General features: G+C 43.0%; 1 protein-coding gene across 1 annotated transcript in view; it reads left to right on the top strand.

Moving 5' to 3' along the window:
- AGBL1 (AGBL carboxypeptidase 1) overlaps positions 1 to 12,647 on the top strand; it is a 2,739,156-nt gene that overhangs the window by 1,499,637 nt on the left and 1,226,872 nt on the right. The gene's annotated exons all lie outside the window — the stretch shown is intronic.

Here is a 12,647-nt window from a genome sequence, read left to right as displayed (position 1 = left end):
ACGTTTGTAACAATCGCTGCATTCCCTGTACTCTGCAGCCAATCGTATTTTAGAAAACCCTAGGAGCAGGTCAACTCCATAGTTTCTCAAATACCACAGATCCACATCCTTGAAATGATACTTTGTCCACACCTTGCGGATCAGACAGTTCTTCCCATAAGTCATATTTCCTGCCATCTCCTCTCCTCCTCGTGAGAACCTCACTGTCAGTTGCCTAATACATAACAAATACCTATTCACTAGCTACCAGAAGGCTTCTGGAAAATCAGAGGATTTTCAGTGGAAGAGAAAAACATCTTGTGCAAAACAATAGCCCAATGTAAAAACACGCCTTTCATGTATGATTTAGTGCTAATGTGGCATCAATAGTTAGTCTAACTTAAATCAGCATATTATCATTCATTTATATACCTGCAAAGCCAAAGTATGGCTACCTACTAAAAAAAAATGTATTTTACTTATGTTGTAAGAAATGGGGTCTTTGGTTGGCAGTCAGGTTATCCCCTGTCCAAGCAAGGACTCTCACTCTAGTCAGGGTAAAGGAGAATCACCCTCAGTTAACCCCCACTAACCCGCTAGGTAGCTTGGCATGAGCAGGCAGACTTAACTTCAGAAGCGATGTGTAAAGTATTTCTACCAACACACACAGTAATACTGAACCACTACAAAATGACACAACACAGACTTAGAAAAATAGGTAATATTTATCTAAACAAAAGACCAAAATGACAAAAATCCAACATAAACAAGTCAAGATATGAATTTTCTAAAGAATAAGGGTCTTAATCATTAGAAAACAGTGAGAATGCTGTTGTTACACAAAGTATCTGGTTAGCGTAAAAAATAAAGGCACTAAGGCGAGTGTGTGTCAGAAAAGGGTAGCAATGTGTTGATTACTTACTCGCACATGAGGCTGTGCGTCGTTTCCTTTTCCAGTTGGGCTGGCGATGAGTCATTATTCTCTCTCGCAATAGAGCGATGCATCGATTTACGGACGGGGCACTTCGGATCCACGCAGAGTCGGGTTGACTTGGATGTCCAGGGACGGTGCCTGGAAAATCCAGTCGCACAGTGTTAGAAAACCATGATGCATGAAGTTTGCATTGTTATCAGCCTCCGTAAACATGTGTTGCACACCGTTTCTCCAGCTGCGTTGTGTCAATCTTGCAGCCGTGATGGAGGTAGAGAATCGATTTCAGCAGCAAAGCCGGTGGTGTGTCATCTATCAGCCGTGTTGCGGAAGGTGCATCTTAAATTTCCCCGCACTACATTCTGTGAGTGGATTTTTAGTTCTTGTCTGCCAGCGTCACCTCTCAAGGACCCAGGAACTGGATAGGGCACCACTTGGCAGGGTGGAAGACTCAGCAGAGAGTCCAGGTGCTTGCAAGGGAAGTCTTTGATGGTCCTGAGACTTCAACAACAGGAGGCAAGCTCAAGTCAAGCCCTTGGGGATCCTTCTCAAGCAGGAATGCACAACAAAGTCCAGTCTTTATCCCCTTTCACAGGCAGAAGCAACAACTGCTGGATAGCCCAACAAAGCACAGTCACAGGCAGGGGCAGCACTTCTCCTAAGCTCTTCATATCTTCTCCTTGGCAGAGGTTCCCCGTGATTCCAGAAGTGATCTATTTTTCAGGGGCTTTGGGTCCACTACTTATACTCCTTTCTGCCTTTGAAGTAGCAAACTTCAATGGAAAGTCTCTCGTTTGTAAGATCCTGCCTTGTCCAGGCCAGGCCCCAGACACACACAAGGGGGTTGGAGACTGCATTGTGTGAGGGCAGGCACAGCCCTTTCAGGTGTGAGTGACCACTCTTCCCAGCACAGAAGACTCATCAGGATATGCAGGCTACACTCCAGCTCCCTTTGTGTCACTGTCTAGAGGAGAGGTGCAAACAGCCCAACTGTCAAACTGACCCAGACAGGGAATCCATAAACAGGCAGAGTCACAGAATGGTTTAAGCAAGAACATGCCAAAACAACAGATGATGGATGGAATGCAGAACAAATCAAACATTCACCGCCTGTCACAGATCTGGGTTTAATCCATCAGTTTTTTTGCTTGCCAAGCCATTCCAGATTGGACCAAGCCACATATGCATATCAGTCTTGACCCTGTTCCCCATGGGAACAGTCCAGTCCAAAGTGCCAGGTCAGGGCCTCCCAGAACCTGAAACAAGCATCCTAGAACCAGTTTCAGGTCATCAGCCAGGCTAGCTTGAATCTGGTGGCATAGCAAGCATGGGACCCATGTCTGGGCATACCATTCCCACATGGGGCGACAAATGCAAAAACAACACATGATGGACCAAAGAAACAATGGATTAAACGCAGATCTGTGAGTGGGGGTGAGTGTTTGAAAAGTTTCAACACACTGTCCATCATCCTTTTGTGTTGCTAAAGTTGCCCTAAGTGGGAAGGGCATACCCAGTTGTGGGTCCCTTGCTCACTGTGCCACTGGATTCAAGCTAGCCTGGCTGATGGAGGGTGATACCCTGAAACTGGTCCTAGTATGCTTGGTTCCAATCCAGGGAGGTCCTGGCCTGGCAGTTCGGGCTAGTCTGTTCCCATGGGGATCAGGGTCAAGACTGATTTGCATATGGCTGGGTCCAAACTGGGGTGGCATGGTGAGCAAAAGAACGATTGATTAAACCCAGATCTGTGACTAGGGGTGAGTGTTTAAAAAGTTTCAGCACTCCATTCATCATCCTTTTGTGTTACTTTCTAAAAGTGCCAGTTTCAAATACACAGTCTAAAAACAACCTTTACCAAAAGATGTATTTTTAAATTGTGATTTCAGAGACCCTAAGCTCCACATTTCTATCTGCTCCCAAACGGAATCTACACTTTAATATTATTTGAAGACAGCCCCCATGTTAACCCATGAGAGAGAAAGGCCTTACACAGTTTAAACCAAACTTGGCAGTATTTCACTGTCAGGGCATATAAAACACATTAGTATATGTCCTACCTTAAGCATACACTGCACCCTGCCCTGGGGGCTACCTAGGGCCTACCTTAGGGGTGCCTTACATGCAAAAAATGGAAGGTTTAGGTCTGGCAAGTAGGTACACTTGCCAAGTCGAATTGGTTTTAAATTGGTTTTAAAACTAAATCCACAGACAATGCAATGGCATGTCTGAGCCATGTTTACAGGGCTATTCAGGTGGGTGGCACAACCAGTGCTGCATGCCTACTAGTAGCATTTGATTTACAGGCCCTAGGCACTACTAGGGGCTTACTAGGAAATCAAACATGACAATCATGGAAAGCCAGTTACACATAAATTTTACATAAGAGCACTTGCACTGGATAGCAGTGGTTAAGTGCCCAGAGTAGCAAAAACAGAGTCCAGCACACATCAGTAACCTGGGAAACAGGGACAAAAAGTTAGGTTAGAACACGCCAAAGATGCCACGTCTAACATATAATTATTAGCATAAACCTTTGGCATTTTCTATTTAAATATGTTTTGTTTGTAAAAATAAGTTACAATTCAGTCCACAAGTCACTTTTTAAGCACTCACATTCAGAATGAACAAATTAGTCAAACTAAATAGTTCTAAGGTGTGCTCTGAACCCTGCATACATGTTAAATTTGCACCAGGCACTGTTTGCTCTTTTTAAAGCTCTTCAACATGTTAATCTTTTTATTGCCACATGTACATTTGCGACTAGAACATTTTTGGAGATTAACCCTAAGAAGTGTGCTTATGATCGAGATAAAAAACATTCAAGAAGATAGAGGGAGACATGCACCCAGACACCCCCTAGCTACAGACAAAAATAAAGTCACTGTAATGGAAATAATGTATTTTGATTGTAGCCAGTTTGTTGGCAACCTTTGGCTATGCTTAGCATTCAACCCAATCATTTAGTTCCCTCATCAGAAAAAAACATCCGCGGATAAGAGCTGCTTCCAGATGAGGGAGCACAGATAGAAGGCAAATGTTTCCTATTAATTCGGGCTATTTAGACTATCAAATGTATACGTGACAACAAGTATAAAAGCCCATGGCTTAACACATACTTCACATACATGATTTTAATTAAAACATGCCTGGACAGACAATGAAAGGGTATCATAGCTGGAAGGGGATAGCAAAACATCTTTTATAAAAGAGGTAACTGTTAAAAATGTAACATATCTGCAATCGGTGAATAGCTATGTTGCCAAAGCGCACACAAATGATACTCAAAAACAAAGATGCTATATTTTAAAACATTCAAATACTAACTTTCCAGATCTGATAGTTTTGTGAGCGTATTTGTGCAGTGCCCTTTTCACCACATAACCGAAATGCTAAGGTGTGCGCATTCTGAGAGCCGTCCATCCCAGGAGGTCGCTACTGAATCTCAGGCATAAGCGGATGTAGTTTCCATGGTAATGGTTATCACGTGGCAGCTCTGGGGACGCTGTAGCAATATGGAATCAGGATTTTGTATGACCTACTCATACAAAAAATTCTCTGAAAAAATAGGCCAGACATTTTTCCCACTAGTCTTACACCTGGATCAAAGAAAAGATTACCAGCTCTGATAATTGTTTCATACCATTTTACAATACATAGTATGTTGCTTTTCTTATACAGCACCTGCTTGATGCTCAAATGCACACACTGATCACTTAAAATTCACACCATATGAAATCTAGTCTTGAAAGCAAACAGTTCATGTTTTAAAGAATAATAATTTGTTTTATTTAAAAACATAGACTTAACACCCTAAAATGTAAATTATGAGCAGGTAACGATTTTATTACTTTCAATTGAATAACTGCTAGACAGGAGTAATTAGGTTACCTAATGATGATTCACTCTTATTTATTATAAAGCTTAATCGCAGCATCGATGTGTCTGTTTGCCACGTGGAGTTGCATGTCCCACAGTTCCTTTATGTTTTTTTTTTTTTTTTCTGAACATGAGTTTTCTGTCTGGTTACTGCTGTGATGATGATTCTGGAGCCAGCAGTGCTTAGGCATTTGTTTTGTAATCACTAGAATGTTGGTGCTGTGAGGAGAAGGTGAGGCAGCTGGAAAGCGCAGGCTGATGAGATGTAAATCTAGAGTTAAAGGCGAAGAAGGCGCAGAGGCCAGGATCCATGGATTGAACCTTCAGAGGACCCTTCTCACAGATAGCCTTTAGGTTACCTTAAATTTGAGCCATACCTGGGACCTTTCTTGGGCTTATCCTAGTTTATACAAATTCCTATAATGTCTGGGTGTTTTATGGTGAAACAATCTCCCTTCCCCATTGGGAGAGAGGTAGCCTATTATGAATCCTGAAATAAGTAGTATTTCTGGTGATCTTCCAGGATTCCAACCATTAAGCTGCACCGAGATAACAAAGTAATTCTTATTTTTGCCTGTAGTGGTATTACTGAGTGGGCACTTGATTTTAAGATGTATTTTTTTAACCACTAGTTTAATCTGAATATTCCTGGATACTGCCAAGCAGGTGCACAATTCAGCTATGCAGTTTCTCAAAACGGACCTCCAAAGCCTTATCTCATGATGATGGAATGTAACCATTGATAAATCTACTGAGAATGGCCATGTGACATCATTTATATTATATTTTTTCAAAAAAAGCCTTAAATAAAAGATATTTTTACTACACCATATGAGTCATTTTTAGGTTTAGTCCGCACACCGCTTGCGCTGTGCTTTGAAGTCTTATTTTACTAAAAGATTATTTAAATGGTGTTAGAACCCGCCCCCACTTCACCCCTCACTTAGCTGAAATTCCAGTTTGTTCATTCAAACGTTGCTCCAACGTGGCTTGAATTTGCTTGCTTTTAATTGGCCAGCAGGCCACTCCCTTCTGTTCCGCTTTCTGGTCTGCTTTCTGGTCTGCTTTTGCGTCACATGGAGTGTGCCCAAAGTACACCTTCCGTTTTTTGGTAATTGGTTATGTGTTAGTGTTTGTACGGAAAAAACTTAACTGAATGTTAGTCAATTCACTTTGAAATGTTGGTAAACATGTAGGCTATCTTGCAATGGAGTAGCTAGTGCAGATGTATAGCTAGCAGTGAGTGGGCACTTTATGTTGTGTGTTTTCAGTACTTAATAATTACATTTCTGATGAATAACAGTTGTAAATAATAAAGTTATTTGTGTGTTCATTTCTTAAATTACCACTCACTTATTCTGAAAGAAAAGTCATTTGTATAATTGGCCAACATTTTATGTCGAATTGTGATCCTCTCAGTGTCTTTTTGACAGGCTGTCACAAGTGCAGTTACCTTGCAGGCACTAGGGTCATGATTTGAATTGTGCAGCAGGTTCAGTGGCACTGGAGCCACATGATGTCAGAACCCCTCCAAACACAGATTATTGCTAAATTTTACTGGTGCACCGACTGACACTAGTCCACTTATCTAGCACGCACTAGGGTCATGATTTCAGTGGTGAAACAGGTGCAGTGGCCCCAGGAACAAAATCTCTAGGCACCCCACTAAACACAGATTATTGCTACATTTCACAACTAAACAGGCAGTCACAAGAAGCTGTAACCTTGCAGTAGATAGGGTTATGATTTGAATGGTGCAGCAGGTGCAGTGGCACCAGAGCCAAAAGTTGTCGTCACTCCTCTAAGCAACAGATATATTGCAATATTTTACTACTAAACAGGCAGTCACAAGTGCAATTATCTTGCAGTGACACCAGTGCCACAACCACTCTGGACACAGAGTATTAAGTTTTACTACTAAACAGGCAGTCACAATGTGGTTACTTTGAAGTTAAAAGGGGCATGCTTTGAATGGTGCAGCAGGTGCAATGACACTTTACTAACTACTAATTACTTAACTTTAATATAATGCCTTATTAAGTAATGTGCAAATTACGAGTTTGGAACACTGGGATAGTAATTCAGCATACAAAACAACATAAACAGCTAAAACTGGTTTATCAAATTTAAAACAAACATTGATAGAACCTTTTTCTAATATTTTAATCCAGTTAATAGGATAGAATGCCAAAGAAAAAACAAAAGCAATTGGCTTTGCCAATACTTGTTGTCTTTTGAGATGGCATTTTCATCTTAGACAAAAAACACTTGTGCTACAGCCTCTACCTGTATTAAGTTGCCAATTTGAATGCTGAATGACAGAATTTGATTTACCCAGCTGGAGACCCAAATTAAGGGCTCTCTGTTGCTGGAACATGGGACACTGGAACTCTTAGCCTCAGTGGAGCACTATTGTCTCTATTTTTGAGGAAAACTACTTGGGACTGTCAGAGAATCCGAGCTGAACATCTACATTAGCTTAACATGCATTAAGGCCAGTTATTGAGGCAATTGTTCGTTGGAGATCCTCAGCTGTAGTACTGTGGAACTTGAATAAGAAGGTTTCCTCACTTGCCTGCTGGTGAGGTTACTCGGTGTGCTTTTTGAAAATTCCTTTTACACAGTAGATGTTACTACATTGCACCTTCTAGCACAAGCTTTATGTTGGGTTCATATATAGACACACACTGGATTCCAACTATATATAATTAGCCTGTCATTCTTCTTCATTAATTCTAATACGTAGCCTTAAGATGGAACATGGTAACAACAAAGATTACCTCATTGTCCCTGTGAAACCTAAAGCTAAATAAATAGTATTAACAAGGAAGGACCAGGGAGCCACGCTGTAGAATGATTGGTAATATAGCCCAATGCAGCATTTTTATTTTTTACTATTAAATAAAATGGTTCTAATAAATTGTGTTGTTTATTTATATGAGTTTATTCTATCCACATAAGTGTTTTTTTCATTTTAACTCAAACTTAATAATTTTTGGTAGCTGTGGACAAATGTTTTTTTTTGTCTGTGCCTTATACGTGTGCTGCCTTTTAATCATGGCACATTCTGTTGATTGGTAGTTCCCTACTAGAAAGACGCTACCACTTCTCTAAAAAACAATAAATGTGGGAGGGACAGCAGATCTCCCAATATGTTTGCCATTCAACCATGAAAAGAGCGTCTTACAATTATTATGGGTGTGAGGAGGCAGGGAATTTGAAGCTGCCCTGTATTTTGGTCAAAATTGAAGCTATTTTATACAGTACCACAGAACACTATTCTGCCATTCACACCATGGAGGTGTGCCCACCAATTGGCCAAGTCAGCATAGGCCTTGCCCTCTGCACCCCTGGCAGAGGACCGTCTACCAAATGTATAGATCCCCTTGGGAAATGCCCTGAATGCCGACTCCGGAACAACGAAGTCGTGGGCAACGAAAGCGGAACAACGCTTTCCTTAACCACAACTTTGTTGTTTTGTGCCTTAACCACGCATGTGCTAAACAACGCACATGCGTGGTTAACCTTTTAGCTGCTGGGCCTCCACCCCCAACCCCCCCCCCTCTCCCAGTGCTGAGCCCTTTTTTGGCTATTTGGGGTAGTTCGCGCTTAGGCCTTCATAACATTTTTGTCCACATAACCTATCCACACCACATCCTAGGGATTCTAATGGTAGCCAGAGTTTGTGGTTTCCCCAAGAAATTAGCCAAAATACAGTGACAATTTTTTTTTTTTTTTTTTAAATGGGAACAAAGGGCTGCCGAAGAAGGCTTGTGGGTTTTTCCCTGAAAATGGCATCAACAAAGGGTTTCTGGTGCTAAAATCACCATCTTCCCACCTTTCAGGAATGGGCAGACTTGAATCAGAAAACCAAATTTTTCAACACAATTTTGGCATTTTACTGGGCCATACCCCATTTTTACTATTTTTGGTGCTTTCAGTCTCCTTCCAGTTAGAGACAGGAATGGGTGTGAAACCAATGATGGATCCCAGAAAGCTAAAAATTCTGAATTCAGCAAGGGGTCATTTGTGTAGATCCTACAAGGTTTTCCTACAGAAAATAACAGCTCAACGTTTTTCCTGCAATGTCAGATTTTTTAAAGCAATATACCGTTACGTGTGCTGGACTCTTCCGGTTGCGAGGATATATGGGGATTGTAGGTTCATCAAGATCCCTAGGTACCCAGTGCCAATAAATGAGGTGCACCTTGCAATGGGTTTTCATTCTATACCGGGTATACAGCAATTCATTTGCTGAAATATAAAGAGTGAAAAATAGGTATCAAGAAAAACTTTGTATTTCCAAAATGGGCAAAAGATAAGGTGTTGAGAAGCAGTGGTTATTTGCACATCTCTGAATTTCGGGGTGCCCCATACTAGCATGTGAATTACAGGCCATTTCTCAAATATACGTCTTTTTTACACACTGTCTTACATTTGGAAGGAAAAAATGTAGAGAAAGACAAGGGGCAATAACACTTGTTTTGCCATTCTGTGTTTCCCCAAGTCTCCCGATAAAAATGGTACCTCACTTGCGTGGGTAGGCCTAATGCTCGCGGCAGGAAACGCAACATGGACACATCACATATTTACATTTAAAAAAGTGCCTAGCTGTATATTTTGGCCTCTAGCTCAGCCGGTCAGCCGGCACCTAGGGAAGCCTACCAAACCTGTGCATTTTTTAAAACTAGACACCTAGGGAAATCCAGGATGGGGTGACTTGTGGGGCTCTCACCAGGTTCTGTTACCCAGAATCCTTTGCAAACCTCAAAATTTGGCAAAAAAAAACACTTTTTCGTCACATTTCGGTGACGTAAAGTTCTGGAATCTGGGAAGAGCCACACATTTCCTTCCACCCAGCATTTCGGTGACGGAAAGTTCTGGAATCTGAGAAGAGCCACACATTTCCTTCCCCCGAGCGTTCCCCCAAGTCTCCCGATAAAAATGGTACCTAATTTGTGTGGGTAGGCCTAGCTCCCGCGACAGGCTATGCCCCAAAACACAACATAGACACATCACATTTTCCCAAAGAAAACAGACCTGTTTTTTGCAAAGTGCCTAGCTGTGGATTTTGGCCTCTAGCTCAGCCGAGAACCTAGGGAAACCTAGCGAACCTTGGCATTTTTAAAAACTAGAGACCTAGGGGAATCCAAGATGGGGTGACTTGTGGGGCTCTGACCAGGTTCTGTTGCCCAGAATCCTTTGCAAACCTCAAAATGTGGCTAAAAAAACACTTTTTCCTCACATTTTGGTGACAGAAAGTTCTGGAATCTGAGAGGAGCCACAAATTTCCTTCCACCCAGCGTTCCCCTAAGTCTCTCGATAAAAATTGTACCTCACTTGTGTGGGTAGGCCTGGTGCCCACGACAGGAATAGATCACACAATGGTCAATGTTGGTCCTTACATGAGGCAGCTGTTGACCCTGGGGTGATCCATTCCTGACGCAGGCACTAGGTATAGGCACTCAAGTGGGGTAGTGTTTTTATCAGGACAGGTGAGGAATCACTGGGTGGTAGGAATTTTGTGGATCCCAGCATATTCCTGTAGTTTGTGTGACAGAAATGCAAGAAAAATCGAGTTTTTATTCAACATTTCAGCTTTGCAGGGTATTCTGGGTAAGAAAACTTTGGGGAATCCACACAAGTCACACCTCTGTGGACTCCCCCGAATGTCTAGTTTCCAGAAATGTTTGGGTTTAGTATGTTTCTCAATATGGCCGCCGAACCCAGGACCAAAAACACAGGTGCCTGCCTTACAAAACCAGTTTGTTTTTTGATAGATAATTTTGATGTCTCCACAATACGATCTGGGCGGTGGAATTTGGGGCTGAACTAAATTGGGGAGCTCCCAAGAGAGCACTCTCTCTCTCTCTGCTTGCCGCAGTATTCACCTGCTCTCTGGCTTGGGCTAACCCACTATTACCCCGTTGCACAGACTGTGCTTGCGAAGGGACAGCAGGACTGTCCTCATCACCTCCCTCATAATTTACTGGAAGAGGAGTAATCGAATGGGACTCCTCCGACTGAAAAATCACTCCCAGAGTCTGCGCAATTGTCCTATCCCTCAGATGCTGTGTCAGTATCTGATGTCTCAGTCTCTGATCCTATGTCAGAGCTGTCCTCTATAACCCGAGTGACGGCAGCAGTCATCCATCAAGATGCCATCTCTGCTATTGGCTAAAAAACACTAGCCTACGTGGACAGTCACAAAATCGATGGTGTGTGTGAGATACGTGCAACAGTAGAGGCCACCTTACCTGCGCTTCTTCCCTCAATCAGCACGTTCTTTCAAGACACTAAAAAAACACCTTGTCACATACCATTCGTCACAGTCTTTAGCACCTCCTGCGCCCAGTCCAACTATCATTATTGGTGCTCCCACTCCCTCCTCCTCGGATTCCCTCATTACCACCCAGCAAAAGTGCCCTTCATCTCTCCATAGCCACCCCCCACCCTGCACATATATTTCATTTGTATTATAGCGCAGGTAATGGCTGATTTTACTAATGTACTCCGCTATTTACATAAAATACAGATTTGCTGTTTGCAGTAGGCATATAAACCTTCTGCGCTTCTTTACGGCACTAAAACTGCCACTAGACAAAAGTCTGATCCTTTTGTAGCAGAAACATAATCACAATACTTACTTGACTTTTTTATTGCTGCCAAAAGCTACAGTTGAAATGCGTCCGTTGAAGTATGTGCATTGCTTTGAAGACGCAAGCTGCAACTGCAAGACAACTGGTGGCAAATATATATATATATAGATCACTTTTATATGTGGGTCTGGTTTTCCTGTAGGCCGATCGCAGCCCCCAGGGAAACCACACATGTATTGACAAAAGTGATCTATATATATATATGTATATCTATATAGATCTATTTTTTTTAGTAGTTGTATGGTTTCCTTGGGGGACAAAATGGCCCCCAGGGAAACCCTACAACAACTAAAAAAAAAATATTGCCCCCACAGGGGGTCGCCCTGCCCACGGGCGACCCCCTGTCCATTTCTTTTTATTTTTTTTCTTTTTATTATTTTGTTTAAATAAAATGTAGCTCCTGGGGGGGCGCGATCGCGACCGATCATGCCCCCCCAGGGGACACCTATCTTTTTTTTTTTTTTAATATGCCCCCGGGGGGGGGGGGCGTTTTCTGAGGAGGCCGACCCCCCCAAGTGAAATCCCTGGTGTCTAATGGTGTTTCCTGGCCTCCGATTGCAGCACAGGAAACACTTTCAGGAAGGCCTCCTAAGAAAGGGGAGAGTCTCCCCTTTCTTAGGAGGCCTTCCCGAATGTGGGGAAGGCCATTTGGGGCCATTTGGCTGCTTCCTGCTCCGATGGGGAACTCAACAAAGTGACGTCACGCGCTGACGTCACAAAGGGGCAGGTGGGGGTAGACACGGAAAAGCTTCTGTGTCTCCCAGGGATTAAAAAAATATATATATTTTATTAACCCCCTCCCTGGTGTCGGCCACTGGTCGTGACCCGCACCAGGGAGGTAGTGTGGGCGTCGGCCAGTGGCTGACGCCCGCATTTAAAGGGTTAAGGCACAAACAAGGGAGTTGGCTGAGGAGGATGACGCGACGAGTCAGGTAAGTGGGGTGGGGGTGGGGAGGTTTTGGTTTTAGTTTTGGGGGCGGGGGTGGAGGGGTCGGGATATTTTTTGTTTTAGGGGCGGTGTGGGGGTTTTAGTTTTAGGGGTGGGGGGTTGGGGTATTTTTACTTTTAGGGGTGGGGAGTTGGAGTTTTAGGGTAGGGGTGGGGGGTCGGGTCAGGTAAGAGGGGCGGGGTGGGGGGTCGGGGTATTTTTAGTTTTAAGGGCAGGGGGTCTTAGCTTTAGGGGTGGGGGTAGGGGTATTTTT

This window comes from Pleurodeles waltl, chromosome 3_1, assembly GCF_031143425.1.
Source record: "Pleurodeles waltl isolate 20211129_DDA chromosome 3_1, aPleWal1.hap1.20221129, whole genome shotgun sequence".
NCBI classification, from domain to species: Eukaryota; Metazoa; Chordata; class Amphibia; order Caudata; family Salamandridae; genus Pleurodeles; species Pleurodeles waltl.
The sequence above is the reverse complement of the archived record's forward strand: the minus strand, read 5'-3'. Positions and strand labels throughout refer to the sequence as shown.